This window comes from Camarhynchus parvulus, chromosome 4A (assembly GCF_901933205.1).
Source record: "Camarhynchus parvulus chromosome 4A, STF_HiC, whole genome shotgun sequence".
Lineage (NCBI taxonomy): Eukaryota > Metazoa > Chordata > Aves > Passeriformes > Thraupidae > Camarhynchus > Camarhynchus parvulus.
The window spans coordinates 7,580,586-7,593,097 of record NC_044600.1 but is presented as its reverse complement, the minus strand read 5'-3'; the positions used below and the strand labels follow the sequence as shown (position 1 = coordinate 7,593,097).

At 47.3% G+C, this 12,512-nt stretch overlaps 1 protein-coding gene across 4 annotated transcripts in view; it reads right to left on the bottom strand.

Annotated features, from left to right (window-relative positions):
- The window catches only part of PLS3 (plastin 3), a 49,655-nt gene that overhangs the window by 20,683 nt on the left and 16,460 nt on the right, over window positions 1-12,512 (bottom strand). The window contains exons 1-2 of one of the 4 annotated variants that reach the window (XM_030967524.1): window positions 10,271-10,321; window positions 7,258-7,336 (exon numbers count right to left, since the gene is read on the bottom strand). The exons of 1 other annotated variant lie outside the window; for it this stretch is intronic. The gene's annotated coding sequence lies outside the window, so the exon portion shown is untranslated. Of the gene's footprint in view, window positions 1-7,257; window positions 7,337-10,270; window positions 10,504-12,512 lie in introns of those variants that run through there. 2 more of the 4 variants (XM_030967523.1, XM_030967526.1) reach the window with 2 other exon arrangements.

The window sequence follows — 12,512 nt, the reverse complement described above, 5'->3', positions numbered from 1 at the left end:
CAAAATCGGAATCCAGTGTCAAAATATTAATGGAGAGCACCAAAATATTAATGGAGAGCTACCAAACCCAAATAAAAGATTCTGAACAGTATATGGAGAGGGTATTTTGGCACAAAGTAGCGTACCTGGTACTGTTTGCAAAAAGGAAATAGTTTGTTCTGCAAGAAAACCGTTTGAATCAACACCTACTTGATTCCCCAGAGTCAGACTCCCAAAAATTGCAAGGAACAGGCTGTTTGTACAGCCCCTGTTTCCCTGAATGGCAGAAGCACCATAAGCAAGCACAGAAGAGCCTGAGAAACAGCGAGACCCCGAGTTCACAGAAACTCTGCTTGGATCAGATCTGCTTGGTGTCTAACAGAGAGGATGGAGCACAGAGTTCCTCCACCCATCTGCCATCATGCTCCTTTCCAAGCACTGATGAGGTGCCACCCAGCCAGCCTGGACAGGAGGTTATCACCACAGGGATGGGAGAAAGTCAGACACCTACGCACATCCCCATCCCAGACATTCGTGACAGGGCATTGGATGCCCTGGTGGCACTCTGACCATGAGAGAGCAGTGATTGATGCAACAAGGAACACAAACACAGGCACTGGTAAGCACATTCTAACACCTCTGCTAGCTCTAGCTCAGGGTCTGTAATGGGGATTTAGGCAGGCTTCTAATGAGATTTGCATCCCGAGATTTTCCAGCTCCCACATTGTTCACTACAATCCTGAAGCTGAGAAACAAAAGGTTCCTCCTCTGCCTATGGGAACAGACACAGCTGCCTCCTCCTTTGTAAGCAAAAGGATGAGGGGTGGATTGAGGCTTACAGACTGTCAGAAAGCAGGATCCTGAACAGGCTGGCTCTGGCTCAAGGCTCAAGCAACAAGAGGCTCAGTTTAACAAATGCCTATGCTCTGATTAGCAACCTTCTTTTGTCTGAGACTCCCAGCTGCCTTCACAAGCACTCACACAAGTTTGCCCGTAGCTGTAAATATTCATTTTCTGTAACACTTCACTCAGTCTGGAAAGAATGAAGTTGTTAGAGATGAGAGCAATGGGCAGGTGTGGCAGCCTGGGAAAGCAGCTCAGACAGGTGCTCGCAGCAGAGAAACTCAACAAGAGTTGCATCACTGCAGAGACACGAAGGAAAGCACTTCAGACCCCACCTCCCAGCATTAGCAGGCACAACAAGATGTTGAACAGTCAGTAAAAGCCACCAACAGCAAGACAACAAACTTCATTGGGCTCAAGTCGAAAAATGGGATAGAGGGAGGAATCGCAGCAAAGATGCATCAGACTGACAGAGATAAAAAAAAATCCTTATAAAAGTAATTTTTTTTACTGTTTCACAGTAAAAAGGCTAATTGACCAAGGCAATGCTACCATGCAGGTCCCTGCAAGATGCAGGAATGCTGTGTGCAGCACTGATTGTCTTGCTTGATGTCCAGTGTGGGATCTGTCTCCCCCTTCCCTGTAGCACTCCCATGGGTGCCTCAGCCAAGCCTCAGTGCCACCAAAACCTGAATATTTCCAGGGGATAAAGGAGTTGCTTAGCGAGAAAATCAGCTCTGAGCAGGCTTGTTGCATGATACAAGAGATGGATTTCACAACTGGCAGAAACACCTGGAGAATGCTACCAAGAACAGAGCCAGATTTGGCTATGCAGGCAGGTGGCAGCTGCCAGGCAGGAGAGGCTGAGCTACAGACTGAAAATGCAGCCAAAGCTCCTCCACAAGTTCTGCCTTCTTCCTAATTCTCATTTGCACCAATTCATTTTCAAACCATAAGGATTTCCCTTAAAAAGGGATTTCCCAAAGTATCATTACCTAACCACTTAATTGGAATTTAATTTGCTGCTGACTATCTCTAACATCTTTCACACCAAAAGGAGCAGCAAACACCACCATAAGCCGAGAGCTTTTAAAAATGCTGCTCTGTTTGACTTTATCAGGTAAATATTATGCTCTGGATATGCCCTACGGTTGTTTGTATGGGTCTTGACTTAAAAAAAAAATCTTCCTTCCAATCCCTAGACTGTTCAGCTCAGTCCATAAAACAGGTTTCACTCTCAGGTTTTGTAATATCACTTCTTCCTTCTGTTTCTCTGCTTGAGAGGAGGGAGGGAGAATTCAAACCAGCAGAGAAAAAGCAGACACCTGACCTTGTCAGGGCTGTCTGTGAAGGGAAGGGGTGCTATAACAAAACAGTCCATGGAAAGGTTAGTGAGCCACAGAGTTAACAGCTCCCAATTGTACAGAGCTTTTCTGCAATGAAGAGGTATTACACCACCACTGGGACACTGGGCTGGGGGGCAGGGGAGCTTTTCTTTTTCTTGTTGTGTGGGGGTTTTTATGTTTGTTTGTTTTTAATAGCTGAGTCTAGGGCATTCAGAATCGTGTTTTTCATTCAGTTGCATTTTTAAACAAGAGGCTTTGTCTTGTGGGACATAAAAGGCCCTTTTATCACACTGGCACAGGGATCACACATCAGCTGCCTCCCTGGAAGCCCTGTGGGGACTCTCCACGCTGCTCACGCCTGGCCAGGTCACACTCGCACTGCAAGAAAGCCTCCACCAGGGTATGACAGGCAGAGACACTTAAACACCCATCTTAGAACAGGAGAAAAGTTTTAGTCTGGTGGCTGACAGCCCATGGGTCAATGCACAGATAAACAAAGTGTACAAGGAAGCAATCCCTGCTCCAGATCCCTCATCCTGCCTTCATCCCTCACCCCACAGACAAAAGCAAGGGCAGCTCTGTCACACGTGGATGCACAAAGGCACCTACCCAGAAGAGTGTGGCTGGCAGACACTGCAGCCTGTTTCTGTCCTCTGAAGAGCACCTGGGACGCAGAGCAGAGCTGCTTAAGTACAGGGTTGTGGAATATCAACTCCTTCCCTGAGACTGGCTGTATAAAGTTCCTGTGCAAATTTTACAGGTCCTAAACACACTGCAGTCACCGAACTGGGGTTAGTTTATTTGCAGAACTGCAAGAGGGGCAGGTCAGGGAAAGCTGTCCCAGCGTGTGTTTAGACAGCTGTGAGCCACCTGGGGACAGGGCACTGCAGGGCTGTCACTGGAGGGACGCCTCTGCTGAGGCACTCAGCACTTCCAGCACTAGTGCCAGAAGCTAACCAGGATATCTGGGTGGATTAACTGCTCAGACAGCAACTTAAAAACACTCAAGCACAGAGAAAAATGTTCTCAAGACTCTTCCCCAAGAGGGGAAGCCCTGGAAGCTGCATCCTGGAAGCTCCATTACACAGAGGACTAGTAGAAAACTGTCAAAGGGGGGATATTCAGACATTTGTACATCTTGAAAGTTGGCAGATTAATTCAAATTTGAAAGCACATGACAACCAAATATTTCCTGAGAGCCACTTGAACACTTCCAACAGAAACAGAGCTGGAATTTGCTGCTGATCCAAATGGAAGAATTTACTTTCTTAGCAGCTCTGTGTTACTCTGAAAACTGAGTGCTTCATCCCTTCCAGGCCTGCCTTACTTTAATATCTCTACAATGACTGATTAACAATATCAACTTGTTTACTCAAACAGGCCAGTGCAGAGACACATTAAAGAGTCAACAAAAAGGTATAAGTATGTCCTATTTCCACCCAATCTAAAGAAAAAAAAGAAAATCCAACACAACAAGTGAGCTAGACCCAGTCTGGAGCAGTGACTCAGTTTCTGAGGAACCTGTGGTTTTGCTCCTTTTTCATGACAAAAGCTCCTGACATCAGAAGACAAGTCAGTTAGCATTAGCTAATTAAGAATACCCAAACCCCACACACCTGTGACCACTAAGCCAGCACACATCTTTTGGAATAAGCAGTGGGACAGCCAGGCACTCTGTCCCCTCACAACCACAGCAAGAGGCAGAGCCCTGCGGCTGCCTGGCCAATCTGAAGGAAACTCAGTGATTCAGCTGCCACAGGATCCAGCCCCCAGGCCTCCTGTGGCTCAACTAATTCTCCTTTTCCTCCCTGTTCTGCAGGTAGGGCTGTTCCCTGCCAAGAAAGCTGCATTGCAGAGTGGGGTGGCTGTGTGCTCTCCCCTGTTCACCCTCCCCAGCTCCTTCTGAAAGCAACCAGCAGCACTGTGTGCATCCCAAAAGGGCTCTGCAAGCTCCAGAACTGCCAGGACAGCCCAGAGCAGCCACCCTCAGGACAGTGAGGGAAGAATCACTGGCAAGGGATACAAGCTTAAGTTTCCTTTGCATCCCTTCCCAGGTGAGTGGAAGCTGCAGAGGATGCTGAGATTGTCTGAGCAATCTCCTGACACTGCAGGAACCCTCCTCCACAGGCACAGGCCTGGGCCCATGTGCTTTTGGAAACGTTTGCAGGCAGGAGAGGGCACAGACACATCCACTCCCATCTCCATCCTCAGCTCTGATGGCTGCTTTCACTGGCCCAGTCCAAGCAAAGCCTTTGGGGTTTTACAGACAACAGTCCCAAAACTGACATTGACAGGAGGACATGATGGTGCCCAGACTTGGTCTGATGAGTCCTCTGAGATAGTTTCCAGTGCTTGGGAGGGAGACAGGAAGGCTGAGGGATTGATGGCCTGTAAATGAAAACCTATCATAAAATCCATCCTCTCCTGCTCATTATCAGTTTGTGTGCTCGTCAAATGCTCACCACAGTGTTTTGCTCATCAAATTCCTACAAGACAGCACCCACACCCTGGATGTGGTTGTTAGCAAACACCAAGCTGATGGAAGCACATAAACTTTTAATTGGCAATTACCTTCCAGACAGCCACTGGTCAGAGGTACTGGCTGAAACCAGACCTTCACCTTCACACTTTGGTGAGAGATGTCATCCTGGTAGGAGCAGTGATCAGGAGATGCTGCCCCATCCAGAGAGGCTCCACCATGGTGGTGCCTAACCCCTTGCCATCAGCATGGTGATGCAGATTCTGAAATCAGTTTGGTGTTGCTCTTTGCACAACTGTGGTTCTTGTGCTAACAAACACCGTGGTGTTCCTATCCACTCAGGGAGCTGATTTCCCTGCCTCAGGAAGAAAGGGGCACACAATGCTTTGAGCAGGCATTGCTTTGTGGTGCCACATTTGGCTGAGTGGCTGCATCTCTCATCTGTGGATCTCCCCTTCAGTAAAGTTTTCCCAGCCCATACACATCAGGCTCAACAGCAGTGAATCTACAGCTCTGCTGTCAGGTCTGCAGTGCTTTAATTGTTGAACACCACTGTACTCTAACACCTGCAAAGCCATTACCCAGATCTAGCTTTATTTCTCTTAGTTCAGCTCTTCTGGGCCATGCAAAGCACCAAAAAACTCACCTCAACAGCCAAGACCAACTACATAAATTCAACTTTAATTCTGAATTACTTTAAGTTTGCCTGGCCATTTGAATTGACCACCTTACACCACCCAGCTCTCCAGCTCCCTTTACACACAGAACACCTCCTGACTGATCCATGCTGGCTGTGTAGCCCACCAGCTGCATCACAGGGAAAGGGCTGCAGATAGAGATTCCCACTGCACAGGCACCCTGCAGTTCACTTCATCCCAATTCCATATTGAGATTACCTCCTGCTGCTGCTGTTTCTGAAGCACCTCTAAAGCAGCAGAAGTTCCACTAGCAGGTTTTGCTTTATATTCTTTCAGACTCCTGAAACTGTCATGCTGGGAGAGGCAAGCTCCTTGCTATGCTTATGATCACCTGGGAGTGGACTGAGAAACTTTGCTCCAGTTGTTGCACAACCCACCACTGCTGCAGGGGAAAAATCTGCCAAATCCATCAGGAGCAGACACACATGTTGGAATTAGTCACTGCTCTTGGCTTGCCAGAGCTTCTCTCCAGATCTGGAGGCATGTCTCAATGGGGTATCCACCTCTGGACAAGTATGTTCTTCCAGCAAGTCCAGGTTAGAAGCTCAGTTTCTCCCAGCTAGGCCTGCATAGAGTGATGCCAGGTATTTTTCTGAGCAGCACTTGGGTAGATGCCCAGCAGGGATCTGGGCTGCAGAGAGGCAGGGCCACTCCAACAGTATGGGAACAAATGCAGCAAATCACTTTTCCTATGCCTTCTGCACAGACTTTAACCACCACCCCAACCTCCACTGGCAGCCTGGACAACCTGATCCTTCCCCTTTTGCATGCTGGTCCAAGTGTTTTCTCTCCCTTCACGACAGAACCAGATTCACTAGCTTCAATCATCTTAAATCCTTAGTAAAAGCAACTGCTGAGCCATCAGCCAATTTACATGCTTTTGACAGCCCTGCACAGCCAAGGAAGCTCTCTGGGGTGTGGTCAGGCCTGGATAATGATCAGCATGATCAGAACTGAACTGCAGCCAGCACCCAGAGAAAACCCAAAATCAGCATCAAACTTGCTCACAGCATCAAATAGGAATCAGCCCCTTGATAAAAGCCCAGGAGAGCCATGTCCTGCACAGCAGCATCCAAATTACTGAAAGCTGGGGATATGAACAGAAATTCACAGGGATTCAAGTACACTAATCCCTCTGTCTCACAGATATGAGAAAACAGACAGAGAGCAAGCAGCTGAGGATGCTTGGTCACATGATACCAAATTGCCCAGAGGCTGGAAGGAAGCACAAGTCAGAAGAACACAAATGCTTCCACTCCAATTGCCCATAGAAAGGAAAAATTAAAGCTTCCCCAGCCCTCAAAGAAATTTCCCCCAGCACATCCCTGTCCCCTGAGCCAGAGCTGCCTCTGATGCACACTAAGGGTAAGATGCAGTCCTGGAGCAGAGTGGATGGATGCTTGGTTACCTTCATCTACCAGAAAAGGGCCGAACAGGAACACAAAACTGCTTTGGGACTCCAATGGAAGGGAGAAGCACTAAAAGCTTTCTGCAGACCTTACACTCTTTCAAGGCTCCTGTCATGGAAGACCAGGGCCAAGTGGATTGGATGGATGGATGGCCACAGAGCAGACCAAGTGCACTCACACACCCCCATCATGCTGCAGGCACACAGCTACAGCCCACAGACCTTGCTCAAAATGTATTACACATCTCTACAGAGCCCTTACAATCTACAGGGCACAGTAGAAAACAGATAAAATACTGCTCAAGGCACTGATGAATCAATCCTTAAAAGCCTCTTCAACAAATACTCCTACTGAGTGTTGCATTTTGACACACCTTCAGTTTAGTAGAGCAGCTGCTCCAGGGTTAGAGAACATTTGAAATCATAACCCACTAGATTGGTTTAACTAACTTTTGAAATAGTTTGTTCATGTCAGTGGAAACAGAAGAGCAATATTCTCATTACCTAGCTAGCAGAACATGGAACAGGTGATCCTCTCAAGACGCATCAGGAAAGGAAGAGCTGAACACTCATCTACCTGGAACTTGCAAAAGCAAACAACATTCAGAGATTATTTAAACCTAAGTGCAAGAAGGTAAAAGAGAGGGGGGCTGAGGTCAGGTGTCGCTAATGGACTGAAACTCAGAAGGCTTCATTTAAATTCCTGGCTCAAACACAGAAAAGTCATGCAAGCCTCTCAGGAAATTCTTATGTTGATAGTAATTCTTATTCTTGCGTAGTTCCACCCCCCAAAAAAAAGAGCAGCATTAACACTTCCTTCTGCTTATTCTGTACCTTAACCATAAATGTCTTAAAGAAAGGACCAATCTCTTACCATCCATTGCAAAAACTCAGCATGCCTCGTTTTATGAGGGGACTCTCAGAGCAACAGTGTAAAAGACAGTGGGCTCCCTGCCAGCATAAGCAAGGAGGAATGAGGTTCACAAGGCTGAATCTGTGCAAATTTTCTTCCCCAGAAGCGCTTGGCACCTGCTTGCTGAGACGTGCAGGTTACCCTCAACATGCTTTAAGCATATGTCCCTCAATTTCCCAATATTCAGCCCCACAGCAGCCTAGTTCCTTACAAGGTGGGCTGCAGAGCTGAGCCTGCAGCCTGGCTCAGGAGCAGCTGGACAGAGCCCTGCAAAGCCCATGCAGCCCAGAACACCCTCCATCCCCCCAGCACCTCTCCATCCCCCCAGCAGCTCCAGCTCTGCTCCCAGGCAGCACCTTTGGCAGGTAAAGGAGCTGATATCCAGTGTGCCACGATAAAGCAAGAAGCATTACTCAGTCTGTTACACTTCCCCTCCACCCAGGTGGGGAATCAACCAGATCCCTAAATTAAATCACAGTACAGTCACTGCTTATTCAACAGCAGCAAACAAGCTCCTGCAAGCCAAACACCCAGCGTGACGGCGCTGATCCCTGGCAAGCTGGACAAAAGGAGTTTCAGCTGTTAATTTTGGGAGGGTGGGTTCTGTGCAACCTTTTAGAAGGTACAGCTGTGGTCAAGCAGTTTGCAAACCGTTCTATCAGCTGAAGGTAAACAGAGCTGTCCAGAAAGAGACGGCCAAGGCTGAAATTCTGGCTGCCCAGATGATAAACATTCAGAGAAATGTGTCAATTAATGTTTTCTTAAATAAGAAACAAAACACTAGAAACTACAAACCGTACCCTAAGTGTTGTAATTATGTTTCAAAAGTGTCTTAAACCCCAGGAATTTCAGTAACAGATCTCTCACTAGAAAAAGCTACTGAAAAAAGAAAAACCATTTTCCATCCTTCCCCCGTTGTCTGTGATCTTGTTTAGAAAGCACTTGGGAAAAAAGGAAAAGTCAAATTAACTTGTTTCAGAGCAAGAAAGCAACATCAGACTGCAATAAATCAGTGTCACTACATAGCTGCCCTAGTGGCTTATGAAGTAGGAAAAATCTCTGTAAATTCACCACTCATTTACCGTAGAATAGATGGTGTAGATCCTATCTACTCTTCACAAAATCAGAAACATTAATCTCAAAAATTAATGCAAAATGGCCAGAAGTGAAGGAAAGCTGCTGGCTTTGCCTCCCAGGAGGCTGCAATGACAGTGAAATCACATTTAGTCTAACTGCAGGGTGTTCCCCACACTTCTCTATAATTTAACTTAATATGGGGAGGAGTGATAGGGAGCCAAAGACAGCAGCCATCAGTTCAGGATCAGGCAAGCTCTGGTTCGTGACTCTTGGACTTTGGAAAAGCATTAAAAACCTCCACAAAATGCACTCTCATTAGCAGGTTTCAAGGTTAGGTAAATGCATCCAGCATCAAGGGCAGGAAAATGCATCAAGCACTCCTGGAGATGAGCACTAACTTCTCCTTAGGTCCCTTCAAGCTGCTTTGCTTCCTCCTCCTCCTCCTCCCTCCATTTCCCAGCTCAGCCAGTGCCCAATACCCCTAGGACAGATGTTGTGGTTAGAGAGATGTATGCCCTGTAAACAGCATGCAACCTCACCACTACTTTGAATTTCACGAGGGTGTGAGAGTCCTCCAGCTGTGGAAATCATTCCTTAGAGACAGATGCTTTGCAGAAAAAATACAGAGTAAAATATCTCTTCTTAGCCTTTTGGCTAAGAGATAATACAGAATCAGTTTAATAAAACATAACTTAGCAAAACCTCAGAGCAATACATTCAGTACAAACAAATTAGGACTTGAAAAAGCTGTACTAGAAGTGTTTTACAGGTTTGCAGACAAATGAAATTTTAGAACAAAAAAATTCAGCATTTCAGTTCAATACTTAGAAGTACTGGTATGCAAGTGTTTTAAGCTAGTAGTGATTAACTAAAGTGTTTAGAGAGGGTCTGCATGGGCTTCCAGAAACCACAGCAAGCAAGATAAACTCCTCTGTTAGGAGATGAAATCCTGCCAGCCTGTAACGCCTCAAGCCATTCCAGCTGGAATGGCAGGGCAGAATTCAGAGCCCAACCTCTCCAAGTGAGAGACCCCAAAAAGTTCAGCAGCCACGACAGCCAGCAGCCAACAGCCACTTCCCAAAAGCACTCAGAGCTCCTCACAATTTCTGCAAGGCAGAGGTTTAAATATTTAACGCTTTAACATGCAAGTTCAAGCAGTTCTGCTTTGTAAAAGCCTGCAGCAGACTGAGATGGAACAAACCCAGAGTTGGGAAGACACACCCTGAGCCCTGAACACGAAACCCTCGCTGATGCCCAGCCGGGGCAGCCCTCCCTGCTGCTGCTTGCACGCGTTTATCGGGCGCGCTGATAAATTCCAAACTCAGACACACCAAAACCTGAAACTCGCTCTGCCCTCAGCTGTTTTCCTCCATCCACTACAGCAGGGGGAATCACAAGACTTTGAGCAGAGAAAAGCACGGCAGGACAAGTCGTTGCAGGACGATCCCCGGCACGGCCCGCACCCGCAGCGGCACAGCCAGCCCGGCCAGGCCCGGGACACCGGGACACCTTCCCGGCTTTCCTTACCCTCCTCTCTCCTCCCAGGGACGCCGAATCGCTCCCTCGGCCGGCCCGAAGCGTCTCCCACGCCCCCGGCCCGGAGCTGGGCAGCCAGCATTCCTCCCTTCCTCCTCCCTCCCCGCCCAGCGAGGGGAGGTCGCTTCCCAGGGATGCGGTCACGCCGCGAGAGATGCGCGACAGCGGCCCGAGCATCCCCTGGGCGCGGGGATTCTCCCCAAAAAACAGCCCGTGGTCCTTTATGGCTTGGCGCTTGGGATCAGGAAGCGGTAAGATACAGAGCTTTTAGGTAAGCAAACTATTTTTTTTAATTAATAAAAAACAAAACACAAACTCCCCCCAAAAAACTGAACAAAAAATCCCTCTACTGCTCTTTGCTCTTTAGAACAAATGGATTTTGATTTGCTCCTTCTCAGCGTGTCCAAACAGCAACGCAGAGTTTGTATTTGGCTTTATGTACTTATTTTATGGATGTCTTTGAAACAACCAGAAGCTCACAGAATACTCAGGATCCAGACCTATCTGGCCTTAGTCTGCACTGAAGGAGGATGCTGCCTGCTATCTCACCTCATAGTTCCTCAAAAACAAAACCTAACAAAAAAAAATTTTAATGGTCTGAATAGATTAGATTAAATGAAATACAGACTTCAAAGCTGGCCCATACTGTAATATATTGCATTACCTCAGCAATTAATCCTTGTCTGCTCTAGATGAAACAGGAACAGACATCTGCTGCTAGCCAGGAAGACACAAGCAACAGAAACATCATGTACTGTGTGCTGCTGATGCAATGAACAGGAGCAGAATCAATCACCAGAAAGGTTAAGTTGGCTTTCCAAACTATAATCATATATTTCAGAGATTTCTATTCCTGTTAAGTCCATAATGTTTGAGCATTTCCATAGCTAAAAGGAAAATATGTCATTTAGTAATAAACACAATATTTGAATTAGTAAAAAATCTGAAGAACTCATGACTGTTCTAAAAATTATGGTCACTGGGTGGTTTTTTTGTTGTTTCTCTTTAAAAATTACATCAGCCAGGAAAGTGAGTCACTGCCTGGTACCATTTCTTGGGTATCACCTGAACATTTAGCTTCCAGCTGTAAAGTTTCAAAAGAGGTATAAAACACACCTCAAAAAACAAAACAAAACAAAAAACCTAACCCCAAACCCACAGCCTGCCAGCTTCCTCAGGATGGTAAACATCATGGAAACCAAAATAGAGGGTTTTATGCCCAGAACTGCAGCTGCAACTTAAAAAGAAAGAAGCTGGATTGGAAAAACACTTCTGCAGTCCACAGAGACCAGACTGAGTGCACATCAGACAGAGTTTAGGGAAGAGCAACTTCAGCTCTGCTCTGACTTGCACCAGCAGCCAGCTTCAGCATCACATCACATCTGGGTGCAGGGAGCCCAACTGGCTGCTCTGACCAAAACTAGGGACTGCATCCAGCCTCTGAAGCCTAGGGGCAATCATGCAACAAAAATGAAAAAACTCATCTCGTGAAGTTTAGTGTCTCCACTTTCCATCCTACACGTGAGTACATTGCACAGCACAAATCCATCCTGTAAGGGTTAGTGAGGCTTTGGGGCTTGACAGCTCTGGGGGAGAGCATGCCAGAGCTGGGCAGCCAGCTCCCAAACTAGGCTGTGACTTTCTATCAGTGGCAGAGCCATTGCACAAACAATGTCTGCTCGATGTCTGTCACCTGTGTTGCTGGAACAGCAAGGCAGCACCTGCAGGTGTGCAGGTGGCAGTCTGGCACTGCAGCGGGAGATGCCTAAAAGCCACCAGCCCATGTGTCTTCAGACCTCTGCTTACTCGCTTTTCTTTTTTCAGGGAAGTGTAAAGCATCCTACAGGGCTATCAGGTATAATCACTCCATCTGACTGAGAGGGAGAGGACATCCCTGCCCCATCACCAGCCAGCACAGGTCCTCAGTGGCTCCACCACAAGGAGTTCAATTCACGCTCAGCGCACGTGAAATCCCCATCTCCTACATTTGCAAAGGATCAGAGATAGCCAGTTTTTCCAGAGCTTTAAGAGCCCTCTGCTCTGTGAATACTCAAAATCCAGTCCTGGCGGTCCAACCTGCAATTACAGTCAAACCTAAAATAGCAGCTCGGTGGTGCCAGCACCACTCATCCCCACGTCATGTCCCGAGACTCAGCACACCAGGGTGTGGCGTGGCAGGCAGTGAACGCTCAGCTCCCCGGGCACTCCACTCCCAGCAGACTTCCTCACACGC